Here is a 27,084-nt window from a genome sequence, read left to right as displayed (position 1 = left end):
AAAAGGCCATTAGTGGGAACTTGCTTTATGCATCACGGCCTGCCCAATGTTTCCGCAGCTCTTTTGGTGTTAAGGCTGTGAGCGCAACTCACTTAGTCGACCCACATTATGAACTAAGAAAGCATTCAGACTCAATCCAGGTGAAATCGCCGTCCCAACAAGGGTAAGTCGAGTCTCAGGAATTCGTATGAAAGTGAGGGCCAGTCCCGCAAAATCCGGGAGGTGCACGCCGCTTCGGGTGCACCTCCCGCTAGCGGTTTGCGCTGACTCGACTGTGGATCCCTTACGTCAGCTGAAAAAACGTGATAAACTTTTTGTTCGCGTACATATTGTTACGGGGGCGGACGATAGTAGTGAGGTTGTTCTGACTTGAAGGCTGCCTCAAAGTGGGCAGATCGTCACATGACGATGTAGTCGCCGTGTTGGGAAGGCGCTCAAAGCGATGGACGATGCGGCGCTGCTTCGCCTGTTCGAAACGGAGACAGACTTGTAGGATTGAGTCCACCGTAGATCAGTCTTTGCAGAAAAGTATGTTGAATGCATCTTCAGCGATACTTTTAAGTATATATGGCCCACTTTATCATCTTGGGTCATAGAAGTGTTCACCTTTCGACACAGGGCGAGGACGTCCTGTATGTAGGCGAGGTATGATTCGGTTGACGATTGAGCACGAGTAGCCAGTTCTTTTTTGGCTGCTAGAGCTCGCCCAATAGGCTTGCCGAACAAGTCCTGAAGTTTTTGTTTGCAGATGTCCCAAGTAGGAATCTTCTGTTCGTGGTTGGTAAACCAGGTCTTCGCCGTTCCCGCTAGGTAGAAGATGATGTTGGCAAGCATTATGCTAGCATCTCACCGGTTGCTCGTGCTGCACCTTTCGTATTCATCGAGCCAATCTTCAACATCCGTCTTTTCTTCGCCGTTAAAAATAGGCGGATGGCGGATTTTGGTTAAGACCATGGGGGCAGGTGGAGTTTGCGTAGCTGGTGATGTGTCTTGGGATGCCATGCTTACTGTGGCAATCGTTGGGGTGAGCCCGGGGAGATGGCGTCCACTGCGTAAATCCAGGTTTCTGGCGCGGAAATACGAGGAGCTGTGGCAAGGGGATCGAAAGCGCCTCCACCAAGATGTTACGGGGGTACTTCAGCTTGAGGGTTGAGAGAGCGGAGACGGGAGACAAGGCTTCCACAGAACAGCCCTTTCCTGCAGGCACCAGCCGACACTGCTCGAACGTCGTCGTCTTCGCCGAAACTACTCATTCTTCTTTTTCCTTCTTATGCGCATATCAGCGCATGCATCGCCTAACGTAACAATATTATGCCGAGTGTCAAAAACGTGTCATTTTGAAGATAGTTGACCCGCACCAAGTTGCTGGTAGCAGGTGCAACTGCGATACAAGTACGTTTCTGCTCACAGCTGTATGCCGCAGGCGCGGCGCGGCTGCTCCGGTTCACTTGCACGCTAAGTCGCCACTAAAGTGTTGTAGAAATTAACCATACTTTGCTGTTACTATGAGGAAATGGGATTGAAAATCATTAGGTCTAAAGATGAAAATTCGCAGCGCTTTAATTATGTTTGAAGCGAGTTAAAGGAGATATACTTTGGTCTTACGTGGTTTAGTGATTGTTTTTGAATTCTAAACGCCGAGACCTTTTGGGAAATCAGACGATGCTGTAAAGTTCAATTCCTAATCACAAAATGATAACAGCAGTTAATTACGACCTGCAATTGGTGTAGTGTAGTCGTACTGAACGTTAGCTATTTAGCGACATATGGGTACTTGATGCAGAGCTCAGCTTTAATCCCCAATTAAAGCTAAAGAAATACAACTTGCCCCGCAACGGTGGCGCCATGGTTAAGATGCCCATCTACTGCGCCGGAGTACCCGAGTTCGAACCCAACGGTCGGCGGTGGTTGAAATTACTCCCAAACCCTCCACTACGGCTCTTCATTCCCTTCACTTTCCCTTCCATCTTCCTGCCTCCCTCCCCTTTGGGCGCGGCTTAGGTGCCCAAAGGAAAAACTGACAGATGCTGCGTCTTTCCTCTGCTGTAAATCAATTTATATTTATACATTTTTAAATACGTTCTACAGTTTATCCCATGCGATTATAATTGACAAGCTATCCAATGATCTGTGAGAGTGTTTAGCATGAAATTATAAATTGGTTCACAGGAAGGGAAAGGCGCAGTAACTGTCACACTTGCTCTGTGGACACCCGAACCGCGCCGTAAGGAAGGGAGGAAGGTGGGAATGAAAGTGGAAAGAGAGAAAGAGGAGCCGTAGTGGAGGGCTACGGAGTAATTTCGACCACCTGGGGATCTTTAACGTGCGCTGACATCGCACAGCACACGACGCCTCTTCGTTTCGCCTCCATCGAAACGCAGCCGCCGCGGTCGGGTTCGAACCCGGGAACTCCGGCACAGTAGTCGGGCGTCTTACCACTGCACCACCCCGGCGGGGCAGAGTGTTTAGCATGAAGTTCAATTTTTAATCACAATTTTCTAATTATCTGTAATTATGATGCGTAATTAGCAAAGATAAATTAGCCTGTACATAAGCAATCCAACGAAATAATAGGTTTGGTTTAGTTTATGTTGTTTTACATCCCGAAGTGACTCAGGCTATGAGAAGGCCGTAGTGGAGGGCTGCGGAAATTTCGATCACCTGGAGTTAAGTGCACTGACCGCGTGACTAGGCGGAGGTTTTACAACTGCTTCGCCGGCGCTTGGTTGCTCAGTCTCAACATGGAGGAAATGTGTGTTGGTCTGAGCGTCTGAGTCCGTCAACGCTTTGGCGCGTACGCCTAATGTGTATAGCCATGCTTAATTAACAGAGCTGACGTTCGCATAAACGTTCACAATTATTTTTCGATGCATGCAGTGCAGCATGATGACGGTGCGTCGGCGCCCTGTTCGGTTTGCCGTGGAAGTTCACTCCATATGGGTTGTTCTAAATACAGTGGCGGTGAGTGCACGTTCGGAAGCATCGCTGAGCTTAAAACGTGACACACAATGAAGAACATGACGGTGCATTGCCTCGTGTTATCTCACACTTAGGGGAAGAGAAGTATACGCACCTCCCATGAGCAATGCTGGGTAGAGGGCAGCCATGGATAACAGCAGCGCCGTCGCCTCGTCCTTGGACACGGACGAAGTGAAGAAGCCTACGCAACAAAAGGTTTGTTTCTTTGGAACAGTGCGTTTCTTTTGTCGTTTAAGTTTCAATGCAGAATAATCACTAGACGCGCCCTTGGATTTTGACCGTATTTGTGTGTAGTCTCTAGAAAAGTTTACAGCAGTGCGATACAAGGTCCTATACTGTGACATCCTAAGCAAATACTAGTTAACATTAACCAAGATTACTTAGACGAATTATGGTCGACCATGAAAATTATGAATAGGCGCCTACTCACGAGAAACGGAGAAATAAATCATGACCACAGCGCTGACACTCGCCGCTTCCCGTAGAGACTGTATTCGCTAGAGTTACTTATAGGCTTTAGTAGCTTTAGTGTTCGCTAAGTGTTCACAGATGACCTTGAGTCAGCGGTAGTTTTCGCCGCAAGAATACAGACGGTGTTGTAGTATGGGAGCCCGCCCGCGCCAGGCTTGCATTCGGGAATTTGCACGCCGGACTTGCTGAAACTGTGTGTGTGTGGAGGGGGGGGGGGGGGCTGGTCTGTGTCCTAAAAAAATGTTGGGTTATGCCTGTGAGGCCCAGCGTGTCCTGGTCCAGAGAGCTCGGGCAGCGGCGGCGGCCAGTGGCGTCCCGGAATAGGGTCTGCCACTCAGCTCCACAACAAAACGCACCTCTCTTCTCAAATCATATCATCGTAAATAAATGTTTTCTCCTCCTCCTCCTGTGTGTATCCTGTGAGTGCATTGTTGGGCTGATTCGTATTCTGCTGGAATTCACTAAACGTATAGCACACCGCGGCATGTGATGCCGAGTGCCAGTTACCTGCGCTCATGCTTGCTGCGCTTCAAAATGGGCAAGAAGTGCTTTGTACCGAAATGCAAGTCGGGGTATTGCACTTGTACAGAGCGTGTGTCGCTTTTCAAGGCTCCACATGAACCTAAACGTTTAGAAAAATGGCGACGGGAAATTCCGAGAGCAGATAGAGTTTTGCAGCCTACTGACCACGTATGCGCGAAGTATTTCCCGAATGAAGTTACCTCTGCAGCATGTGACGCCGACTACAAGATTTGTGCTTACCGCAAAGAAGAGGTCTCTGCACAAATTCTGCACCATTTCTTAACGATAAAAATGAGGTAGCACTGCAAGGTTGTAACCATGAACTTGAAAAATGCTCAAGAGAAAAATAGCAAGCAAAATTTTGTTCTCCTGAATTTTGTGGCCAATTTTACAGAATGCACTAATTTTTGTTATACTTCTTGTGAATTTATGTTTTAAAGAGGTTATGCCATGCAATGTATAATTTTGTGACAGAATAAAGTATATGTTCAGCCCTCATTTCAGCATACCATTCTTAACGTTCTGTACAAGTGTAAGAGCTTTGTACACACCACCAGTGTACGCAGTGCCATGCGACTTCTGACATTAATTCTATCTTGTCTTACTTAAGGTTGGGGATTTTTTGTTTCTCTAATATAAGAGCGCCTATTGCTCTCTCGAAATGACAGGGACAGAAAATTATGCCCATTCATGGGCAACTAGCACAACATATACTGGTTTAGAAGCTGCGGTGGACTTAACCGTGTGACATGCCCTTCATCAAGCTGTACTGCACACGGCTTGCTGTACTGGCGCAAAGTATAGCCGCCATCGCCTTAACACTTAGCAGAAAACTGCGCAGGGTGTCGTGTGTCGAGAGAAAATTGTAACCAAGTACATGTGTAAGCTCAAGATGCAGTTGTTCAAGGTACCTTGATTTTTTTCTAGCTTTAATTTGCTAACATATTGGCCGGCGCAACTAGAAAAGGCGATCGATATATATATGGCTTCAATGCTTGCTAGTTTTTGGAGCTATTACAAAAACGCCGGCAAGGTATCAGCAGTACATCCATTTAGATAATCAGTGTGGTTAGTACAGAATCCCGGCGTATTCCTGCATGTGCATACTTTTTTGTACTCGGATATCGAGCTCGACAAACGAGCAACGCTTAGCATCGATAACCTGTGAGCGTCTAGGGAGCCTACATTGGCCTACATGTTGTGCCGCGGCGCCCGGGTTACTTAGTGAGCCTCCGCTTTAGAGCCATCTGTCGCCGGGAAACGGAAACAGCGCCGGCGGCGAACACAATTTAGACGCGGTGCCAGCCGCAGTGCCATCACCTAAACTATTCTTACACTGTGATCATGATTAATTAGGCCTAAGACAATAACGTCAGCCATGGAAATTGCCATTAGTGCGCCTATTTAGGGGCAACAACAATAAGAGCACTCAATACTAATTAAGAATAATCAGGACTGATTCGCTTTCATTAAGACTGAGTTGGCCGACAAGCCTCAGTGCAGTTAAATCTTTCTAAACATAAATCAGTATTTAGACGTACGTTGTGATCCACGTAGCCTTTCACGAATGAGCAGCGGTCATGTGACTTCTGACATTAATTCTAACCTTGTCTTGACTTTGTTAACGTACTTTACCGCGGGAATGATTAAAACGCTCTCTTGACGCACAGCCTCATCCTTTACAGCGTCATAGGGACACTGGCGACTATGAGCCGCATGATCATGTGGTACAGTTCATAGCAAGCACGCTCTGATTCCCCGTTTAGTCGATCATTTTGTCGTCGCTGTGCTGCTGTCCTCTGGATTCGCTCTTCATGGCGGTCCCTCGGGATTAATGTATGTGGTGATCCTTCGAGGTCCGGATCCGGGGGAAGTTAGCTAAACGATTTATGAATACTGGTTCTATATCCATGCTTAGACAAGCTATAAGCTGCCACGTAATATTTCAGAAAAAAAAAATCAATATCTCACCTTGAAACTGAGCGCGTTAGTTGTTATCGACACCTTATTAAGGTCCCTCTACTCATATTTTGCTCCATATCAGTTCCATTTTTGGAAGGTTACCAAAGGCGCCACAGAAAGGCCCACTGTCCACCCTCCGGTCGAAAATATTTTCTGCTCCGGTGACTGTGAGACTTCGCCCACAGAACGCAAGGCCGCAAAATGTTTTTGAAAAGAGTATCTAATAACGCAGTTACAGCCACCCCAATCACCCGATTCGGTCGTGTTTCTCTCGTTCCGTTTCCTCGCAAAGGTTTTTCACTCTCCTACCCTGTCGTCTAGCCTCCGCAAGACAAATTCCCCTTCCTCCTCCGCGTTTGGCGGGAGGTGGGGCGTGGCACTCCGCCTGCTTGAAAAAAAAAAAAAAAAAAAAAAAGAAAATGGGCGAGGGAGCGCGCGCCTCTGGATTCAGTCTGGCCGTGGCGAGGGAAAAGCGCGCAGTGAGCGGTAGACACCTATCCTTCACCCTCAGACAGCGAGACGGACCAATGGACGTCGTTCGCGGGAAGTACGTCATTACTGTGGCTCGACGGACCAGCACAGGAAACGGGGATGCTGGCTTCCCGAAGGAGAGCATGAGAAAGCTTTGATTTGTATTTTCGTTGCTTTGCGGCGCGCGTGTCACTATAGCATTTTGCACAGACTATCTCCGGTACCTGATCGAAACACTGGGCTAGCTCCTTCGCCTAAAAGGTCCTTCCCTGGACAGTGGCCCTTTAACGCGAGAACGTTAAGGTCCCCGCGTCGCAAAAAAGCCGATGTAGGCCTTGTGGTTGTAGCGTGAAAATAATGAAGCAATAAAAGTCTTGCGTAAACCCGCGGAGTCGTACACGGTTCCTTCGCACTGAGGCGAGCACGCAACCACTTCGCCACAGAACCGCATTGCTTCTCTCCGAATAAAGGTGGGCATAACGCATTCATCGCCTTATGACTGTCAGCTAATGCTAGGTGCAGCACTAGAAAGAAACTAAATACGAAAGTAGTAGTTAAACGAGTAGCAAAGAACATTTCTGCTTTGCTCCCCAGCGGTGCGGCGCTTACTTTGAAGATTCCTTCGATAGTACGGCGCTACCTCAACATATGGCACGAGCCGCCGCCCGATTCGAAGCATTATACATTCATTCATCGTCTTCAAAGTACTGGGTTTTAAGGACAGCAAACAGGGGCCCAATAATGCTATCGCGTTGAACTCTTAAAGGCGAAGATAAAGCGTCGTCCACTTTTATTTATTGTGTTCTCTCTACTACACGCGTGCCTGGTGCTGCCACGCGGCATTGAATTCTGGCTGACACAGTTACTTGCTACCCACCGGTCACCTTCATCGGCCGAATGCCGTGCTATATATGTCTACTCCATGCCACAAACAGTTTTCAGCGCCACTAAAGGTCTGGCCTGGTCACTTGAACCAATCAGGATGACGGGCACCCCATGACTGTGCTCCTGCCACTGATTCTTACTCTGTTGTCGACAGGCGAGTCAATCAGGTAGTGCGCGCCATCTTGATTGGCCCAAGTAGCCCCTACCTTTCGTGGCGCTGTAGACTGCTTGTGATACGGAGTATATATAGTGCCCCCCCCCCCCCCCCCCCCCCCCCCCCCCCCCCCCCATGGTTGGTTTAAAAAAATAGCATTACAAGTTCAGTACCCGCATGTGAATTCGTCATTCTTCTTGTCCCATCGCTATGCAACGCAGCTAACGGTCGATAAATAATATTGCTTTGATATTTGTACGGGGCACGAGGCGTACACACCATGTGAAACACTGGCACATACACACCGAACGGGATACAAGCACAGGACGCGCTGGGCGTCAAAACGCAGACCTCTGCGGATGATTCGGACCCCGAGCACGCACCATACGCACATATTTCGTCTGCCTCATCTACGCTGACGGTCCGTAGCAATATCTTCTCTCCTGTTCTTTCGCTTCCAAGAGCTGCAAGCGTGAACGTAGTCACAGATGAGTTAAAGTCATATGAGGCACGCATAAACTGTGTTTTGGTCGCCGATTCCTCTATTTATTTTAATCGAATTACGCCAGCCAAGAGGAAAGTATATACAACAGTTGCGTTCAGCTTAAGTTGAGGACAACCCAGAGGGCTATGGAAAGAAAAATGGTAGGGATAACGTTAAGAGATAGGAAACGTGCAGAATGGGTCAGAGAAATAACTCAAGCTACTGACATTCTAGTGAAAATTAAGAAGAAGAAATGGGCATGGGCAGGACATGTAGTGCGAAGAAAGGATAGCCGATGGTCGCTTACGGTGACAAACTGGATTCCAAAGGAAGGAAAGCGTAGCAGGGGCGGCACAAAATTAGGTGTGCGGAGGAGGTTAAGAAGTTCGCAGGGGTCAAGTGGATGCAGCTAGCACTGAACCGGGTTAAGTGGAGAAATATGGGAGAGGCCTTCGCCCTGCAGTGGGTATAATCAGGCTGATGATGATTATGATGACGCCGGCGTTCATCGTGAACGCCGGAATGACAACCAGATAGCAGTTATGAGCCGTGCTAAAGTTCTCACGTAACCTCAGTTCGCATGCGGCACCGTCCCAGCGTTGATAGCGAAGCTACATCGGAGAAGATATTCAGTTACACATTTTTTTTACTCGGTAAATGCGTATTCCGAATGACGAATCATGTTGTGAATGCCTGGTGTGTTACTCTAAAGAGATAGCGCACGGCGGAAGTGTGGCTTCTCTGCTACCTTATTTATCGCTACTCACGTGGGAGAGCCTTTCGGGCTGGAATATGTGCGTTGGAACCGGCGAAATTTCCTTCTGCTGACGCAGGCTTCCCGGTTCACCACAGATGGCAGTGCTTGCCTATGTTAATAGGTAAAGGCTGCCACGTGTGCACAATACTGTACATTGAAAACTTCTGTGCTGTATCTGTGGTTATTTTAATTGGAGTTTATTGCCACACTCCCTCAACTATGATGCCTCATAATGCTGTCGAATATTGTATTAATAAATTTTAGGAACACTGGCACCACGCAGAAGCCTAACTAATGCCGAAATAATTTGTGTAAGTTCGAAAGCTGTCAGCTGAGGAACGCCAAATACCATTTCTGCAGAGATATAGATGTAATAAGTGTAGAGCGATGTCGGAGCCGCTTGAACAGGGATCTAGCGTGTGCGTGCACTTACCGAAGTTCATTCCGGTGAAGGCCATGAGCACGGGTATGAGGAAGGCCACCACGAGGGATCCTCGCACGGGCGTGTCGAAGACGCTCACGAACACCACCAGTGTGAACACGGTCTGCACGTAGGCCAGCGCCGTCTGCACCAGCGCGTGGCCCACGATCACCTCGGTGGTGGTAATCCCTGCACCAATAAGCTCTATCATGCCATCCCATTCACTTTTCCTTCCATCCTGATAGTGCATCGCCGGCCATTGCAGTTGGCTCCAAGTTCGGTCTCATGGGCGAATGCTTACAGGATGCATCGGTCAGATGCCGTAATTCAGAGAGATATCTGCCTGCCGAATGAAAATCCTTATTCTGCTGTTTTCGACCAGTTTTATCTTTTCTGGCTCCGCCAAAGTTCATCCTTTTCTTTACTGCACAACGGGAGATGCTCACTTCTGTCGCTTAAGAGTACTGTCAGTGTCCACAAGTGCTACAATGAACTACGCAATATTTCAGATGGCGCAAGTAGTCTATACAGGTTGTCTCAGCTAAACTAGATCAGTTTAAAAAAAAATAAGTGCCCTTTTCGAAATAAAATCATGAGGATCAGCCAAATAACAGCTAGGACAACAATCACTTGATATCGATGCAGAAGCGAGCTTTCATTTCATTTAAATATTGATACACTGTAGCTGGGCAACATTGCATATCTTTGAATTTTGTCAAGCACTTAATAAAGCGCGTCAAGATTGACTACAGACAGCGCCTGTCAGTCAGAGATGCAAAAAGATTAATTTTACAAATTTCAGTGCGGTTTCACTCCGCTTAAACGGATCAAGACGTGCAAAACACTGTTTGGAATGTTTTTTCTTGGCAGTCTAGAACTTAGAGATTGCCACGGAGTTTCGCAAACTGTTAAACGTCTTTATTTCACGGCATGCAATCTAAGGTACAGCGTTTGCCAAGAGTACAGAGCCCAGGGCGTTTGCTTCGGAGGCATACCACGTGGCTCGAAATGCGTTCCCAGCCTTCCAAATATTCTGAAGGTGAAGATTTTCTTATGCGCAGGACTTACACGATTGCTTAAGGAGCGCCACTACACGGTTTAGAAGCCGACACTCCGGGCTCTAACCTTTTGACATATACATGCGTCGGTTCGAATCCCTGTTGCAAACAAGCCTCCAACTTCACCGGCAGATGGGTGCTAACTGGGAAACGAAATGATATCGCCACCGACAAAGAGTCGAAGCAGCTAAGATAGCTTTGCTCGTTAAGTCCAGGGACGCGTGCATGACCGCAGCGCTGACCACCAACATAAACAAAGTGAGGCCATATATCAAGTAGTGCAGTCCGGCAGCGTGCCGGCGTCACAAGAGCGGTTGTGGCATTGCTTTCCCCCTGAAAAGGGAAGCGATGCCTCACTTGCCTAGCACCAGACGGCCGGTAGCGTCAGGCATCTGGCGGTAGGCACAAGTAAGCGGCTAACGGGCGTGGTAAAGCTTCACTCTTGCGCCATGAGCAACTTGGGAGAATGATCGTCTAGAGGAACTAAGAGTTCCTTGACGAAGAACGTCGTAGTTTTCTTCGCCGAGTAGGAGGATCACTTCGTAGGGGCCAAAGTATCTGCGAAGCAGCTTTTCAGCGCGTCTTCTGTTATATTTGGCTCGCGGCCCCATCGGTAGCATTGGCTTGGCGGCTCCGTTGCTCGGCGGGTGGCATCAGCGGTCCCAGCAAAGGCGTCGACTAACAAACCAACGTTTATACAGCATTTCGTGGGAACGGGCAGAGAAGCAGGCCCGGAGAGAAAATGGACACGCTCACAAACAGGTGTCTGGCGTCGTCTCAGCGACGTCTCTTAAGTCTCTCTGTAGTCTCTCTCGCAGCGGAATCAGCCGCTGCTTTTTATACGCTCGTCAGTTCAGAGGGAAAGGGAGAAGAATTCATGTCCGAGCAAGTTCTATTGACTCAGACTCAGTGGCGCGACATAAACCTCCTCCACCTCCTGTTGACGGATGACGCTCTCTCCCTCGGGCGCCGGGACTAGCCAGCGTTTGCACATACATTTCGGCACGCGTAAGTTCAGCACGTCGGAACACGTTCGCGGGAGGAAGCATTGGGCGGCCGATTGCACGGCGATGAAATGACCGAAATGCTGGCTGCTTTGACTGATGCTGCGATGCGGCCGCCTCGTTGTCGCACATGACGGTGGCGAATCGTAACACCTCTCACACGAATTTGGTGCCATACCCAAACTTGTTCTTCGGGCTGGCGACATCGAAGGTTATAACAGTGAGCGTTTTTCTCTTGCTGCTGCCGGACACCATAGCCATTGAGTTGGCGGTCGGCCTCGGCGTGACATTGGACTTAAAACCGCCAGGAAGTAGCATTGCTTCCAGCATTGTCATGTATTTGCGACCGTGGACTGAAGGAAACAGAGTGAAGTTTCTTGTAGCACTGTATTATACGCGAAGGTCGCGTGGGGGCTGTTGCGTCCCAGTTCCGATGGCCCTCAGCGACATACATTGAAGTCACGTCGGCGATCGCCTTACTGAGTCGTTCCGCGAGTCCATTTCTTCGCTAGTGATAAGGGGTTGTTCTTTGCTGTGACTTGTACCGCTGAGTCGCATTACCTTCTTTGTGAGTGCCGAGGTAGAAGCCGTTCTCACATTTGTTCAGCGTCGTCTTCGTTGTTTAGTCAGAATGGACGTGGAAATAGCGCAAAAAAAGAAACAGAATAGTCTTCGAACTCAGAATTGCTTCTCTAAATAGGGGAGCGGGATAGACAGTCTGAATTACTGTGCTTCTTCCTTAACGCCTCTTCTTGGGCTAGTTGGTGCACACTTGAACTGGTGAAAAGTGGCTGTGTCTCGTCTTCTTTCTAGTACTCTGCATGATTCGGCGCAATTATTTCACCAGTTCAAGTATGCTTCTTCTCTGATTTATAAACGATTGTGAATTCCAGTTCCTCCAAATAAAGGCGCCAGCGTGCAAGCCGTCCTGTGAGATCTATGAGGGTCGCTAACCAACACAGCAAATGGTGGTTGCTCACTACTCGGAAAGGCTTGCCATACAAATATGGGAGAATTTTCGTTACTTCCCACACGATAGATGAGCATTCCACCTCGGTGATGGAATAATTCACCTCAGACCGCGACAAGGTGCGGCTTGCGTAAGCGACTACATGTTCAACACCATCCAGGTCCGGCAATATGCCGAAGTTACTGCGTCTCTGTGCGCAGTTCTGTGTCGTCTGCCTGGTTGACATGCCCAGTATGGACATACCTTGGAAACTTGTTCGTAGTTCTTCAAATGTTCACTGTTGCTCCAAGCCTTAAAAAAAATGGTCCTTTATCTTTTACGAGGCGGGTTAGGGTCTCAGTTATACCTGAGAAGGTATTAACGCCGATAATAGGCACAGAGACGCACAAAACGACGCACTGTCCCTTGTCGAATGGAATAGGGAAGCAGCGATGGCGGCTGTGCTGTCGGGGTCTAGGCTAACGCCCGTTGCGCTCACAGTGTGGCCTGTGAAACACCCCCACCAGCTGTATCGTGCCCTACACTTTTCCTTTTCTTTCACGTTTGTTTTCTTCTGTTTTAGTTTCGCGAGATGGTTAATTATTCTGCGCTTTTCCATAAAAGTTTTAGCTGAGAAAAAGCGCTCGTGTTGTGTTTTTCTGCTCCTTGGTCCTTGGCGCTACCTTCAATAATAAATAATGATAATACTTTATTTATTTCAGCATCATAATGCAGGACGCATAATACATAATACATACACATAATACAGGAAGGTGGTCTTCCCCCGATGACATTCATCCACCTCTACTTGCCAGTAACCACCCCGTAGATTGAGTGAAGATATATGGCGCGCCGCAGCCAGTCTTCAATGCGCGGCAGTGAATAAACGTCTTGTTTTAGTAACTTTTATCATCATCACCATCATCATCAGCCGGACCATACCCACTGCAAGGCAATGGACTCTCCCATACTCCTCCCCTTAACTCGGTCTTGCGCTAGCTGCATCCACTTTAGCCTTGCGAACTTCTTAACCTCCTCCTCCCACCTAATTTTCTGCAGCCCCCAGCTAGGCTTTCCTTCCCTTGAAATCCAATTTGTCACCCTTAGAGACTATCGGTTGTCTTCTCTATGCACTACATGCTCTGCCCATGCCCACACCTTCTTCTTGATTTCCGCTAAAGTGTCAATAACTCGAGGTATTTTTCTGAACCACTCTGCGCTCTTTCTATCTCTCAACCTCTTATGAATACTTTAACTTTGATCAGACGTCGACAATCAACGCTGAACCGTATGCTGCAATCGTTTTTCGCCACTAGAACAACGGGTGACGCCCGAGGGCTTGTCGATGGCTGTATCATTCCGTCCTGGAGTATTATCTGAAATTGCTGATGAATTGCATCCCGCTCCTTTGAAGAGACCCGGTAAGGTGACCGGCATAACGGCCTCTGGATTTCGTCGACTGTAATTCGATGATTTATGAGCGGCGTCAGCCTAACCGTGGAGGTCGACAGTCGAGTTCTAGGAGGGTCGCGGACAAGTCCGGCAAACAACTCCTCCTTCAAACCCTTCATTAGGTGGCGCACAGTCTTGACCTCGGGCATAGCTGGATGGCTCGATTAAGAAGTCACGTCATGTCTTCGATGAAAATGGTAACGCTTTCGTTCGCCTGCTGAGATCTCGAGTGCAGGGCGAGTTCGGTCTTCTTTATGCTCTCGTTGTAAGAAAATTCCGCCAACAACACTCGGCGAAAGGCTTCTCATGAAGCTTCGTGATTTTCATACCAGGTTTTTGCCGAATCCTGCAGTGCTGAGAGACGTTTTGCAGCTTACTTTGACCATCCCACTAATTGCAGCTTACCACATGGTCAAAAGTGGCCACCAGTCTTCAATCTCTTCTATCTAATGAAGGCGGCGAGCGAGGCGCGTGCAAGACCAACGGCGGGACAGCGCCAGAAGGCTGAGTATACTTTGGGTGCCCGTCGTAGAAGTCATAACTGTTGCAGGTGTTTTCACGCCGCTGAACTCGGGCTGAAGGCCTCGCAGGCGGCGGCTCACATGTCTAAAGGTTCTGAACTCGCTGTGTCCAAAGGAAAGAACTCGCTTCAAAGGTTCCTTCGAAGTCCTCGTACATATGGGATGACACGCTGCACCTCTATAAAATATGTCACCGAAAGGGTCGACTCAGACGCTTTGGGAAACGCACAAGGAAGTATTGAGCTCGAGATCACTGGTGGTGGTGGTGAAAAACGTTTATTCATTTAAAAGGGGTGGATGTACGCATGGGCCGGATCTTTGACTATCAGCCCTTACAGATACTGGGTGGGGTCCCTAGTACGGGACCCCAGTGGCGTCGGCCGCTGCCCGGGCGCGTTCGACCAAGGCCCTTTGGGCCTGCAGGTCATAGCAGCCGAGCAGGGTTGCCTCCCAGTCCTCCCGAGTGGGGTTGGGGTGAGCAGGAATAGCTGGGTTGGATGGGCAGGCCCACACCATGTGGTAGATGTCCGAAGACTTCTCCGCACAGTGCGGACAACTGCCCGCGAAGGAGGGATTAAAATGTTTTAGTGCTGCCGGGCACAGCAGAGTATTGGTATACAGACGGAGTAGAAGCCGCTCCTCCGTCTTAGATAGACCTTTACTCGGGCGAGGGTAAAGGCTATGACAAGATTGATAGTAAAGAACAATGTCTTTAAAAGAATACGCGGGTTCTAATTCGAGATCCTGATCTAGGGGGTCGAGATGGGAAGCCCGGAAAGAGAGCCCGGAAAAAGAGGCGTCGGCTGCCTCATTCCCTTCGAGACCCATATGAGCAGGAGCCCATACTATTTTCCGGTAAGCGGGGTCCCCGGTATAGGTACAATTTTGAAGTAGTCGGTAGGCTAAGTATGGGGCCCAGCCTTGCTCGACGTTCCGACAGGCCCCTCGCGAGTCGGAGATAATTGTTTTAGAATCAGAGTGAGTAGCTGCCAGCGCAATGGCGACCTCCTCCGCGTGGGTTATGTCACGGGCGCGAAATGTAAGCCCGTTAACAGTTTTGGACTGGTGGACCACTGCGGCCGTGTACCATCCCCCATGGTGGGGGCCGGAGGCGTCCACGTAGTAAATGCCGGGTTTCGACCCATAATGGCGGCCCAGGGCTTCCGCCCGCGCCAGGCGCCGACCATTGTGGTCTTCACGTGTCATGTTTTTAGGAAGAGGGCGTACGTGGAGGGCGCATCTCCACTCGAAAGGGAGGCGTACACAATCTTCCATAAGAGTGGTATGTTGGATGTGTAGCCGGGCAAGGAGGCGGCGACACGACAGTGTTTTAGAAAGACGTGTGTATTGGTTGGTTAAGTGAGCCTCTCGGATCTCCCGGAACGTATTCACCATGCCCAGGCCAAGTAGACGCTGGTTGGAGGTGTTCACGGGGAGATCGAGGGCTCTCTTAAAAATTTTGCGCAGGACGACTTCGAGTGCATCCTCGTCTTGTTTCTGAAGGTGGAGGTAAGGAGTCGAATACAAGATTCGACTGGTCACAAATGCATGCGCCAGCCGCAAGGCGTCTTTGCACCGCAACCCCCCACGTTTGTTAGAAACCCGGCGGACCATGCGGCCCACCTGGTCCCCCACCTTACGGAGTTTCGCCAAGGTAGTGTCCGACCGTCTATGTTGATGAATGAAGAGCCCCAGTACCCGCACTTCTGTTCGTTCAGGAATTGATCCTGTCTCTAAAAAAAGCTCAATTTTGGCCGTACACTTTGGTGAGGGACGTATGTGTACAAATTCAGATTTTTGAGGGGAGCATTGAAGGCCGCAGCGGCGAGCATAACGGTCAACTATGGTTGCCGCTTGCTGCAGGTTGGCCTCAATATCTCCAAGAGAACCTTGCGTGGCCCACAGGGTGATGTCATCGGCATACAGCGCATGCTGCACACCAGCGACAGCACCCAACTGGGCTGGCAGGTGCATCATAGCCAGATTAAATAAGAGAGGAGACAGCACTGCACCCTGTGGTGTTCCTCTGGTTCCAAGTTGGAACGGGCCATGTTCGGTGTCCTGGATTTTAATGTAGGATTGGCGATCTGTCAAAAATTGCCGAATGTATCTGAACGCGTTGCGTCCGCAACCGGTTTGTGAAAGATGAGTGAGTATTACCTCATGAGTAACGTTGTCAAATGCTCCTTTCAAGTCTAAGGCGAGTATGACCTTGTCGTTGTGAGGGCATTCGACAGGATCAAGAACGTCCCGATTAAGTTGTAGCAAAACATCCTGTGCGGACCTGTACGGGCGAAATCCGAACATGGAGTCTGCGAAGATGTGTTGATTTTCCATGAACTCGGACAACCTGTCACGCACCATCGTCTCCATTAGTTTGCCCGCACACGAAGTTAGAGAGATGGGGCGAAGGTTGTCCGTGTTGATAGCCTTGCCAGCTTTTGGAATGAAAGTGACCAGAGCAGTCTTCCAATCGATGGGGAGTGGCGCGTCCCCAAGCCAAATTGAATTGATGTAATCCAATAAGGACTGGTAGGCCGGGTCGGGTAAGTTAGCTAGTAATTTGACTGTAATTTTGTCCCGACCCGGGGCTGTGCCACGTTTCATTTTCGCCAGGGCCGCCCGCAGATCGTGGAGCTGAAACGGCTGATCCAGCTCAGCGTTCTCCGAACCTGCATAAGAGTGCGCCGGTCCGCGGGGGTCTTGGGTAGTGCACAAGTATTGGTCCCGCAACTTGTGCGCTAGCTGAGTTGTGTTGCCCTGAAAGCTGTGTATGGCACGTTGTAGATGTTTCTGAGTTTCTGTGTGTGTCTGCGTTGGGTCGATAAGAGCGCGGAAGAGCCGCCAGGTGTTCCTGCTGGACATCTCCCGCGCCGCCGAGATCACTGGCCACGAACATAAAGCAAGGCAGTGCAGCCAGGCCACGTGCCGGCGCCACAAGAATGGTTAGGAACGCGGAAATATGACGTACCTTGAGCGGCGGCGCACAAAGCCAAAGAGATCTGGCCTCACGTGGAGGTCTATCAGTGATCTCGTGCGAGCAAATGGCACTTGAAAGGCTACAAGGGGCTTTCACTAAAGCACCTTGATAGCTAGTTTTAAAGTAGTGACACTCTCCTCTTTCGCGGCGGTTTCCTCCTCGTTTCTCCTCGCCCGTCCGCCGCCTGCGCTGCACATGGCACTGTTGTGCCGGTGGGGTTATCACACAGTAGCCCACCGTCAACAGGGTTGTGCCAGTGGATCCCGCAACTGCCACCAATGTTGTGCCGGTGGGGTTATCACACAGTAGCCCACCGTCAACAGGGTTGTGCCAGTGGATCCCGCAACTTCCACCAATGTTGTGCCGGTGGGGTTATCACACAGTAGCCCACCGTCAACAGGGTTGTGCCAAGGAGTTGGTAATGCTGCGCTCGTCACCCGTTTCGTGAACGAGGGCTGTCAGCTCCCTGGGCGGTAGCGATGAATCCGAGTCGGCGTTGGTGAGATAAAGAAAAGGCTTTATACACTATTTACATGTATTTACACAACAAGATCGGCTCTGGGGCCGAAAGCTAGCATAGCCATACGCGACTGTTCTCGCGCAGCGACGGCCGGGGAGATTCCGCCGCGTCCGCACTGTCAGGGGGCGAACTGCTCCCGATGGACGCTAGTGACGAACTCACACTCGGAGTCTCGAACGGAAGCACTTGAGACTCCGTTGCCGAGAACCGTTGACGCTCAAAATGGTCCAATCCGACGGCAGCACTTTCGCACGGCCAATGGGAGAGCTTGCTGCGCTCTCGCTTCAAATATGCCGCGGGGCGAGAAGGGGTTCACCGTCAGGGCCACGGCGCGTCGTGCTGTCTGGACGTTCAGCGCATGTTAAAACACGTCGCTTCTGTCCTTTTGGTACGGCTCGCCTCCAGTGCACTGGTGCTTTGCAGAGAAGTATCCAGAGTTTGTGAAGGAGGCGTTCGCCGAAGAAGTTTGGCGTCCGGCTGAATTTCTGGGCGGCTTTGGCCAGGCACAACAGCACCCCCGCCATCAGACAATGCGCCGGGAAGACGAGCTGCTCGCATGTGGCTCGGATGCCGGGCGCGCTCGTTCGCCAGGTTCCTCCAAGCTCACGTACAGTGTCCGGGCGCCAGGTAGCCTCACGTGCCTCGGGTTCCACTCGCCAGGTCAGGATCTTTGCCTACAGCCTTGTTGCCGGGGCACGCCGATCAACTTCGCTCGGGTCGCTCCGATGCCCTTGCCACTCGCCACTGGTAACGGTAGACTTTTCTGCGGCTTGCAAAACCGACCGACAACAGGCAACACCCAACTCAAGCAAGTACCCTCGGTCACCCGTCAAACACCAGACAGAGGCAAAATTTCAAATTCAATTAGCTAAATTGTTGTCCCCTTTTTGCTCCCACTACAACAAGAGACAAGTGTATAGGATGCAGTACACAAGGTTCAAACAACAATTTTGCACATTAATGATATATAGCAGGGAAAGTAATAATCAGTAATGGAAAAGAGTCTCCTTGAAATCACTTAGACCGTAAACCACAACTGAGGAAGCAAGGAGGTCATTCAATTTTGCCCCGATCTGCCTACAGCATTACCGTTGGCGACGAAACGCTCGTCTTAGGTAGCTATGTCTCAAATGCATGACTGAAGGCATCCGAGTTCGCATTGTGCTGCTCTCTTAAGCGGCAGAATGCGTAGATGTATTCGGGCGGTTTGGCTCTCCTCCCTCCGCTACAGCCTCGGCTGTCCATTTCTCTACGAGACCTTTCTTTCCACTTTGTGCGTGAAAGAACAGACGAGCCCAAGTTGCTCGCTTTGCTGGACGATCTGTCTCGTTCCTTACGCTTGGCGCACCAATCGCGCATTTTCAGAGCACGGGTGCATTTGTGCCACTGAGATCGCCGCTTCTTTTCCTTTCGCGATCGTTTGCGTTTTCTCACCTTTCGGTGACAGCATTCTTTCATGCACCTGCCTTTCCGCTCTTTTCGGTGGCTGCGCTTGAATGTTTGCTTTCTTTCTTTTTGTGCCAGCTCTTTCAAGCTGCCGGTAACCGGAGCTAGTATGGCGCCGGCATCGCTGAAGTGCGGCGCCGTGCCTGCATCGCGGCCAGCAGCGCATGACTCACTGCCAGTCGCGTCCGAACAAGGACAAGGCTCGCTCACGCCAGCCCCCGAGCTAGGCATATCCTCTGCAGGCTCGCCACTCAAGTTACACTGATCTGCCGGTGTGCCGCATCGCTCAGCGCTAACCGGCGCGCGATCACGTTCGTCCGACAGCTGCGGCGCTTCGGATCGCGTGAGGTCCATGTTCGCACCAAGGTTGTTTTCGCCAATACAATTGAGCGCGTCAGGACAGGAAGGTTCATGGTTCCTATCTAGTCGCTCGCTGTCGACTTCACAGGTGTGATTCTCGACAGCGTCCGCGTCATGGGTTTGCCTTCGCTGTTCACCACTCGTGGGCTGCGCAGTTTCCATGAGCGCCACTTCGTTTTTCTGCGAGTGATGATCTACGACAACGCTGATCTCGGACATCGCCAATTTGTCGTCTATTAGCCTGACTACATCTCCGCCATGCTTGACAACTTCTGCTTCTGAGTTGTCAGGCGGTTGATTTACTGCTAGTTTCCCACTCTCGATTGGTGGAATGCTTACAGCTACGTGGGAATGCGTGCAGGACGGTGTCACTTCGGATTTCTTGCCGATGGAGTCGGCTCCAACCGTCTCAGCTGCCAATGGTTCGACCAAGGTAACCCTAGACACTTCTGTTCGAGACTCGATCAGCTCGCTGCTGCGGTCGCTTTGCTCGGCCGCTTTCCCAAGTTGTGTCACATTCTCTGGTGCAAGCACAATTTGCTCCGAGCCTTCCTGACTTTCTAGCCATTCGCTTACAGCGGCTTTCAACTGATAGGCCAAATCAAAGTATGCCTTGTTACAATGTTTCTCGCTCTCATATCTCTTCCGAAGATCCTGAGGCGTTATCTGATATCGTATCAGCAATGACTCTTTTAGTTCATCGTAATTTTTCAAGCGGTCGCCTACCAATCGCTTGATTTCTTCCGACGCTTCAGCGGAGAGAAGAGCTACCATATTCTGTGCCCAACTATCTCGCTCGAAACGTTTACTTCTGCAGACATTCTCGAAGTCTGCCAAATACACTGCCATATCCTCGGCGATGAGGAACGGTGGTGGACAGTCTTGCGGTATTGAACCGTTACAATGAATGGCATTAAAAGCTTTCATCTTTTCCACGCTCATTCTATGTGTTGAAACCTCCAGCTGCATCAGTTGCCATACGCGGGCGTCCTCTTTCTCGTGACGTTCCCTACGTTCACGTATCTCTTTCTCGTGACGTTCCCTGCGTTCACGCATCTCTTTCTCGTGACGTTCTCTACGTTCACGTTGCATTTTTTTGTAACGTTCTCTACGTTCACACATCTCTTTCTCGAAACGTTCCCTACGTTCACGTTGCATTTTCTCGCGACGTTCTTTCTCCTCCTCTTTCTCGCGACGTTCATCGCGCTTTTGGCGTTCTAGCCTTTCACGCTCCTCGCGCTTTTGGAGTTCTTGCATTTTGGCTTCCTCCTTCCCTTTTCTCTCTTGAATATCATCCCAGGCCTCTGCGGCTTCCTCAACCGTCACTTCTTCTGCCTGCATGATCTCAAGAATTTCCTTTTTTCTTTTTGTTGAGCCCAAATCGATGCCCAACTCATCACAAATTTGGAGAAGTTCTCTGACCTTGTAACTCTCCATCTTTTACACCGGCCTCTTGTTGATTGCCTTTTTAGAATAGTGTACTTTACGTTCGCTATCTCGCTCCTAGCAAGAGATGCGCAAGCCTTTCTCACACTGATTCCCTTCCCAGCATCCCCTGGTTTTCAAAACACTTCCTGTAGGCTTGAAACACGCAAGGTTAACACAATGCTACGCTCAGCCTTTCTCTAAGCTACCCTGTGTGTTAGAGAAGTCTGGCGTTTGAGGGAAACTTCAGGCACTCACCGCGCCGAGGTGCCTGACGCCGGTCAATCCCGCAGCTGCCATCCAATGTTGTGCCGGTGGGGTTATCACACAGTAGCCCACCGTCAACAGGGTTGTGCCAGTGGATCCCGCAACTGCCACCAATGTTGTGCCGGTGGGGTTATCACACAGTAGCCCACCGTCAACAGGGTTGTGCCAAGGATCCTGCAACTTCCACCAATGTTGTGCCGGTGGGGTTATCACACAGTAGCCCACCGTCAACAGGGTTGTGCCAAGGAGTTGGTAATGCTGCGCTCGTCACCCGTTTCGTGAACGAGGGCTGTCAGCTCCCTGGGCGGTAGCGATGAATCCGAGTCGGCGTTGGTGAGATAAAGAAAAGGCTTTATACACTATTTACATGTATTTACACAACAAGATCGGCTCTGGGGCCGAAAGCTAGCATAGCCATACGCGACTGTTCTCGCGCAGCGACGGCCGGGGAGATTCCGCCGCGTCCGCACTGTCAGGGGGCGAACTGCTCCCGATGGACGCTAGTGACGAACTCACACTCGGAGTCTCGAACGGAAGCACTTGAGACTCCGTTGCCGAGAACCGTTGACGCTCAAAATGGTCCAATCCGACGGCAGCACTTTCGCAGGGCCAATGGGAGAGCTTGCTGCGCTCTCGCTTCAAATATGCCGCGGGGCGAGAAGGGGTTCACCGTCAGGGCCACGGCGCGTCGTGCTGTCTGGACGTTCAGCGCATGTTAAAACACGTCGCTTCTGTCCTTTTGGTACGGCTCGCCTCCAGTGCACTGGTGCTTTGCAGAGAAGTATCCAGAGTTTGTGAAGGAGGCGTTCGCCGAAGAAGTTTGGCGTCCGGCTGAATTTCTGGGCGGCTTTGGCCAGGCACAACAGCACATTTTTCACCCTAGAGCCCGCCGGCCAGCCGCGCCTTTGAACACTGGCGTGCTTTTTAGGACAGTTTACAGTCTCGAGGGTGAATTGTTCTCATAAACGGTTACCAAAGCGATGAGAGTGCTGAGAAAAAAAAATCTGTAGCTTTTTCCGTTTTCAGACAACCTAATATTTCCCCAAAACAGACATATCTGGGAGTTTCGTTTTACAATAGTATGCTATAGTATGCATGCATAACATGGCATCATCACACTAAGTCAAAAATCAACCGCCTTGAAAAATTACAAATGGCAGTTCGATATATATATTTAATAAATTCGCTAGGTTTGACTCGCCCTCTCAAACAATGATAGAAAATTCTATTCCCAGACTTGAATCCTGCAGAAAACAGCTGAAGCTTGAATTCCTTTCTCTCCTGTAAAGTAAGAAGCTTGCAATAAAATAGTCCCCTTAATTATATATCTCCTACAATAACACGCCACACAAGACATCATCATATTGACTCACTGACACCCTATTATGCTCGAACTGACACGTTTAAGCTTTCTTTTTTCCCTTGGACAGTATCAGACTGGAACAATGCTTTACAGATATACAGTGCTATACAGTGCGACTGATATTGCGCAAATTTCTATCGCTTTTTTGTTGTTTCGTCTTGTTCGTATGCATCTATGCCCCCTGCTTGAACCCAAAGGTCTGCAGTATGTAATAAATAAATAAATAAATAAATAAATAAATAAATAAATAAATAAATAAATAAATAAATAAATGAAACCTGCCTGTGAAAGGGGATGTCATGTTTTGCGGCGCGTAACCAACTAAGTACTACTACAGACATATATTGATGTGTTTAAGCTTATTAGTGCAACACATCTAAAGTGTTGCTTGTGTTTATCACAGCGTACAATAAATTTGTTGAACTGCCGCGCAAGACCATATGTTTAGTTTCGTGATGTGAACGTAAGTGCATTGCAATGCAGTGCAGAAGTGATGGACTTACAAAAAACTTTCAGTGTACAAAAGAAATATCACTCCATGCATAAGGCCAAAATGGTCTCAAGCATGGGCTGCTTACGATTTTCAAATGGATACTGATGTAATGACGCCGATGCTGCAAAGGGCTAGCACATTCTATTTTAGCCGTAGCTCTGACTTGAAAAGAAGTTAAACGCACAAAACGCAGTTTTCTTAAGTTTATTCTCACTCCCTCAACGCGTATGGACGTTCCGAAGCTTCGTTTTTGTTTCTTTTTGCACTTATCTATTGAACGCCTTAACTCTTTTATAGAAAATTGAAAGCGCGCCAAAATAAAAAAAAAAAGTCGTTTCTGCTGCGAATAAAACGAGAACACGGTAAAACAGCGCAAAATCACACACATGACGCAGAAAGGTGAGACGAACACTGGCGCTGACTGACAACTAACGGTTTATTGTTCTGATACCTCAGCAGATATACAGTCGGCATCAAAAAGAAGGAAAAAAAAAGAAAGATAAAAATCATTTCGACATGAAAAGCTAAATCCTCATGTTAGATATTAAGAACATAGTTGCAAAATTTTACAATCTATTCTACACTGTCGCGTGCTACTTATGAACAATATCTATTATAAAAGGGTCATATAAAGGTCATTTGCTTTGCAAGTAATGAAATGTCAACACATTATTTAATTTAAAACAGTGACGCGCATAATTTTTTTACTGGAACGTTTGAAAACCTCAATAAATATTTTAGCCGCTTTTGACGCCCGTGTACTGTGCGATGTCAGTGCACGTTAAGAGAGAGAGAGAGAGAGAGAGAGAGAACTTTATTGTCGGGAGTAGTCTTAGTGGAAGAGCCAAGTGGCCGTTAGCTTGCGGTGACTTCTTCAGCGCGGTTTACGGCGCCCAATTGTATATCGGGGCTCGCGTTACGCAGCGCTACCTCCCAGGATTCAGGTGAGGGAGCTTCTATGAGAGCCTTGGGAGGCGGCTCCTCTGAGCAATCCCACAGAATATGATTAAGGTCGGCTTTCTCTCCGCACTTAGTGCATGATGAGCGTATGCTGTCCGGAAATATGTGTGAGTAAACCGCAGGGTTGGGGAAGGAGTTCGTTTGTAGTTTCCTCCAAACAATTTCTGGTTGTCTTGTTAGTGATTTGTGTGGTGGTGGGTATGTTCTCCTAGAGAGTTTGAAGTGTTGTGTTATGGTCGCTGTATGTGAGAAATCCTTCCATTTCAAGTTCCTCGGCATTAGGTCTCACCTCTCGGCCGACAAAACCACAAGCGTGTTGGTGAGCAGCCTCATTGCATCGGTTCCCTGAGTGGGCAGGTGTCCATACGAGTTCTATCTCTCTGTCGAGTCTGATATCCGCGAGGATGTTTCTGGCAGTATTTGATATTCTGCCACGCGAGAAGTTACGTATGGCAGTTTTTGAATCAGTGACAATTATGTCCGCATCTGTTCTAGCGATGGCTAAAGCGATTGCGGCATCTTCCGCCTGGTCCGAGTAGCGGACTTTGAAGCGGCTGATACGCATTTACTGACGTTACTGTACTGCTTAATTACACAGATGGCAAAGACACCTTCAGCCATATTGTAGTCCGAGGCGTCGGTATATACCACCCCATCGTGATTTCCGTACTTTCTGTTTATGGCCCTAGCTCTAGCTTTCCTCCTGCCTTGCTGGAAGGAGGGATGCATGTTTTTGGGCAAAGGTTTGGAGATAATTTTGTCGCGCACTCCTCTTGTTAGTGGTCCTGGGTGGTTGGCTAGTGGTTGGGCATTAATTCCCACGCGGTTGAGAATGTGTCTGCCTGCTTTAGAGTTTGTTAGTCTTTGTAGCTGTGCTGTCTTATGTGTGGTGATCAGCTCCTCTACAGTGTTGTGTATCCCAAGTGAGAGTTTGTCGGTTGAAGTGTTTCTGGGTAGACCTAGCCCAGCCTTGTAGGTGCTCCTAATGAGTCTAATTTCTCCTTGTCGGATTGAATGAGGCGGAGATAAGGGACTGAGTATGTTTATCGACTTAGTACAAAGACATGGCTAAGACGACAAATGTCAGCCTCTTTCATTCCTCGCTTTCTTGCCATTACATTGTGTATCAGTCTAGTGATTTGTTGCACAGTCATTTCCAGCCTGTTAATAGTAATATTGCTCTCCCTATTGCTCTGGATGTAGAGCCCGAGTACTCTAATGGTATCGACTGTGGGTATAGGTAGTCCGTGCAGGCAGACTTTTATGTCTCCTTTGTCTTGCGTTTTTCATCTGACTGCTGGTAGTTCTGACTTAGGTTGTGAGCATTTCAGCCCAATCTGGTTAGCGTATGACTGGACTACATTCACTGCTTCTTGAAGCGTTTCCTCAATGTGAGCGTCCGAACCTTTTGTTACCCACAAGGTGACATCGTCACCATATAGGGAGTGTTGAAGATTTCGGATTTCTTCAAGTTTGGAAGGCAGACCTATCAGTGCTAGGTTGAATAAGAAGGGAGAGAGGACTGATCCTTGCGGGGCTCCTCTGTCTCCTATTGCTATTTTGTCCGATCTAAGTCCTGCGATACTTAGCTCCGCAGTCCTTCCCGAGAGAAAGGAAGGAATGTAATTAAAGGTTTTGTTCCCCGCGTTTATGGTGGAGAGGGTTTGGAGAATGGCTTCGTGAGAGACATTGTCGAAAGCTTTTTTCCAGATCCAAGGCAAGAATCGATTTGATTCCAGGTTTGTTAGGGGGATCTATCACTTCTGCATGCAGCTGAAGCACTACGTCCTGAGTAGAGAGTTGACTTCTGAAGCCAATCATTGAGCTGGGCAGGTCATTCTCTTCTGCGTAGTTCTGAAGCCTATTTAGAATAACATATTCCATAAGTTTACCTAAGCACGACGTAAGAAAGATGGGCCTTAAGTTCTTTATGCTTAGTTTCTTTTTGGGTTTAGGAATAAAGACAACCTTCGCGTGTTTCCACATCTGCGGAAGTTCCCCTTTTTGTTCCAATAGTCATTCATTAAGCCCTTAATTTCTGAGCGTGACTTTAGGTCTAAGTTTCTTAATATTTTATTGGTTACGCCATCTGGCCCTGGCGCCGAGGTGGTACGTAAATGGCCAATCGCGGCCCAAATTTCTGCTTCCGCGATCTCTCTAAGTCTTCATTAGGAACCCCTTTGTACTCGTAGGAGGCAGTCTTCATTAGGAACCCCTTTGTACTCGTAGGAGGCATTGGGGTTGCTACCGATATTGAGATATCTGCTTCGGAGTTCGCTTAGCAGATCTGTATCTGTACCTGGGTATTCGTGTATGATTTGATTCATGTGAGATCTACTTGCTGTTTTAGTGAGCGTGGGATCTAAGAGGTGTCTAAGCAGAAGCCAGGCTCTTTTGTTCCCAAGTTGGCCGTTCAGCCCATCGCAGATCTGTCCCCATTGTTTGCCTAGTTCCTGTGCGTGGGATTCGATCTGTCGTTCAATTGATGCTAGCCAGGACCTTAATTTCTTGTTACAGCTCTGTTTCCACCATCTGTTTAGGATGATTCTGTGTGCCTCCCAGAGATGCAAGAGTTTAGGATCAGCGAGGGACTGTTGCCCTGGTGTTTCTATATCCTGGGTGGCGATAGTAGCGTCTTCTTTGAGCTGTGTAACCCATGCTTCCAGATCTTCTATATTATTAGGGGCTGTGTCCTCTCTTCTTTTTCGAAAGCTGTCCCAGTCCGTAATTCTGGATTTGGCTGATGTTGATTTGTGTGATGTAGTGTGGAAGGTGATTTGTATGATGCAATGATCGCTGCCTGCTGGGTTTCCTGTGCTCAGCCATTTCGCTGCTACTATGTCTTTAGTGAAGGCTAGGTCCGGCATTGTATCGCTGCTTACGCTGTTTCCTATGCGCGTATATGCTTGAGGGTCGTTGAGAAGAGAGAGTCATAAATCTCTCCTGGCTTCCCATACCTTAATTCCTTTCCTGTTGGATTTAAATGTATCCCCATTCCGCGTGGGGAGCGTTAAAGAAACCCAGGTGGTCGAAATTTCCGGAGTCCTCCACTACGGCGTCTCTCATAGTCTGAGTTGCTTTGGGACGTTAAACCCCACAAACAACAACATATTTTAGCCGCTTTACTTCTCCCTAAGATTTCCATGTTCAAATTACGCACGACACCAATTTCGGTAAAAT

General features: G+C 49.0%; 1 pseudogene; it reads right to left on the bottom strand.

Moving 5' to 3' along the window:
• LOC146201116 (ABC transporter G family member 20-like) overlaps positions 1 to 27,084 on the bottom strand; it is a 208,151-nt pseudogene that overhangs the window by 47,670 nt on the left and 133,397 nt on the right.

The sequence above is a fragment of the Amblyomma maculatum genome, chromosome 2 (assembly GCF_055883805.1).
Source record: "Amblyomma maculatum isolate TAMU_Amacu chromosome 2, ASM5588380v1, whole genome shotgun sequence".
NCBI lineage: Eukaryota > Metazoa > Arthropoda > Arachnida > Ixodida > Ixodidae > Amblyomma > Amblyomma maculatum.
Note: the sequence above shows the minus strand (reverse complement) of the source record. Positions and strands in the feature narration are given on the sequence as shown.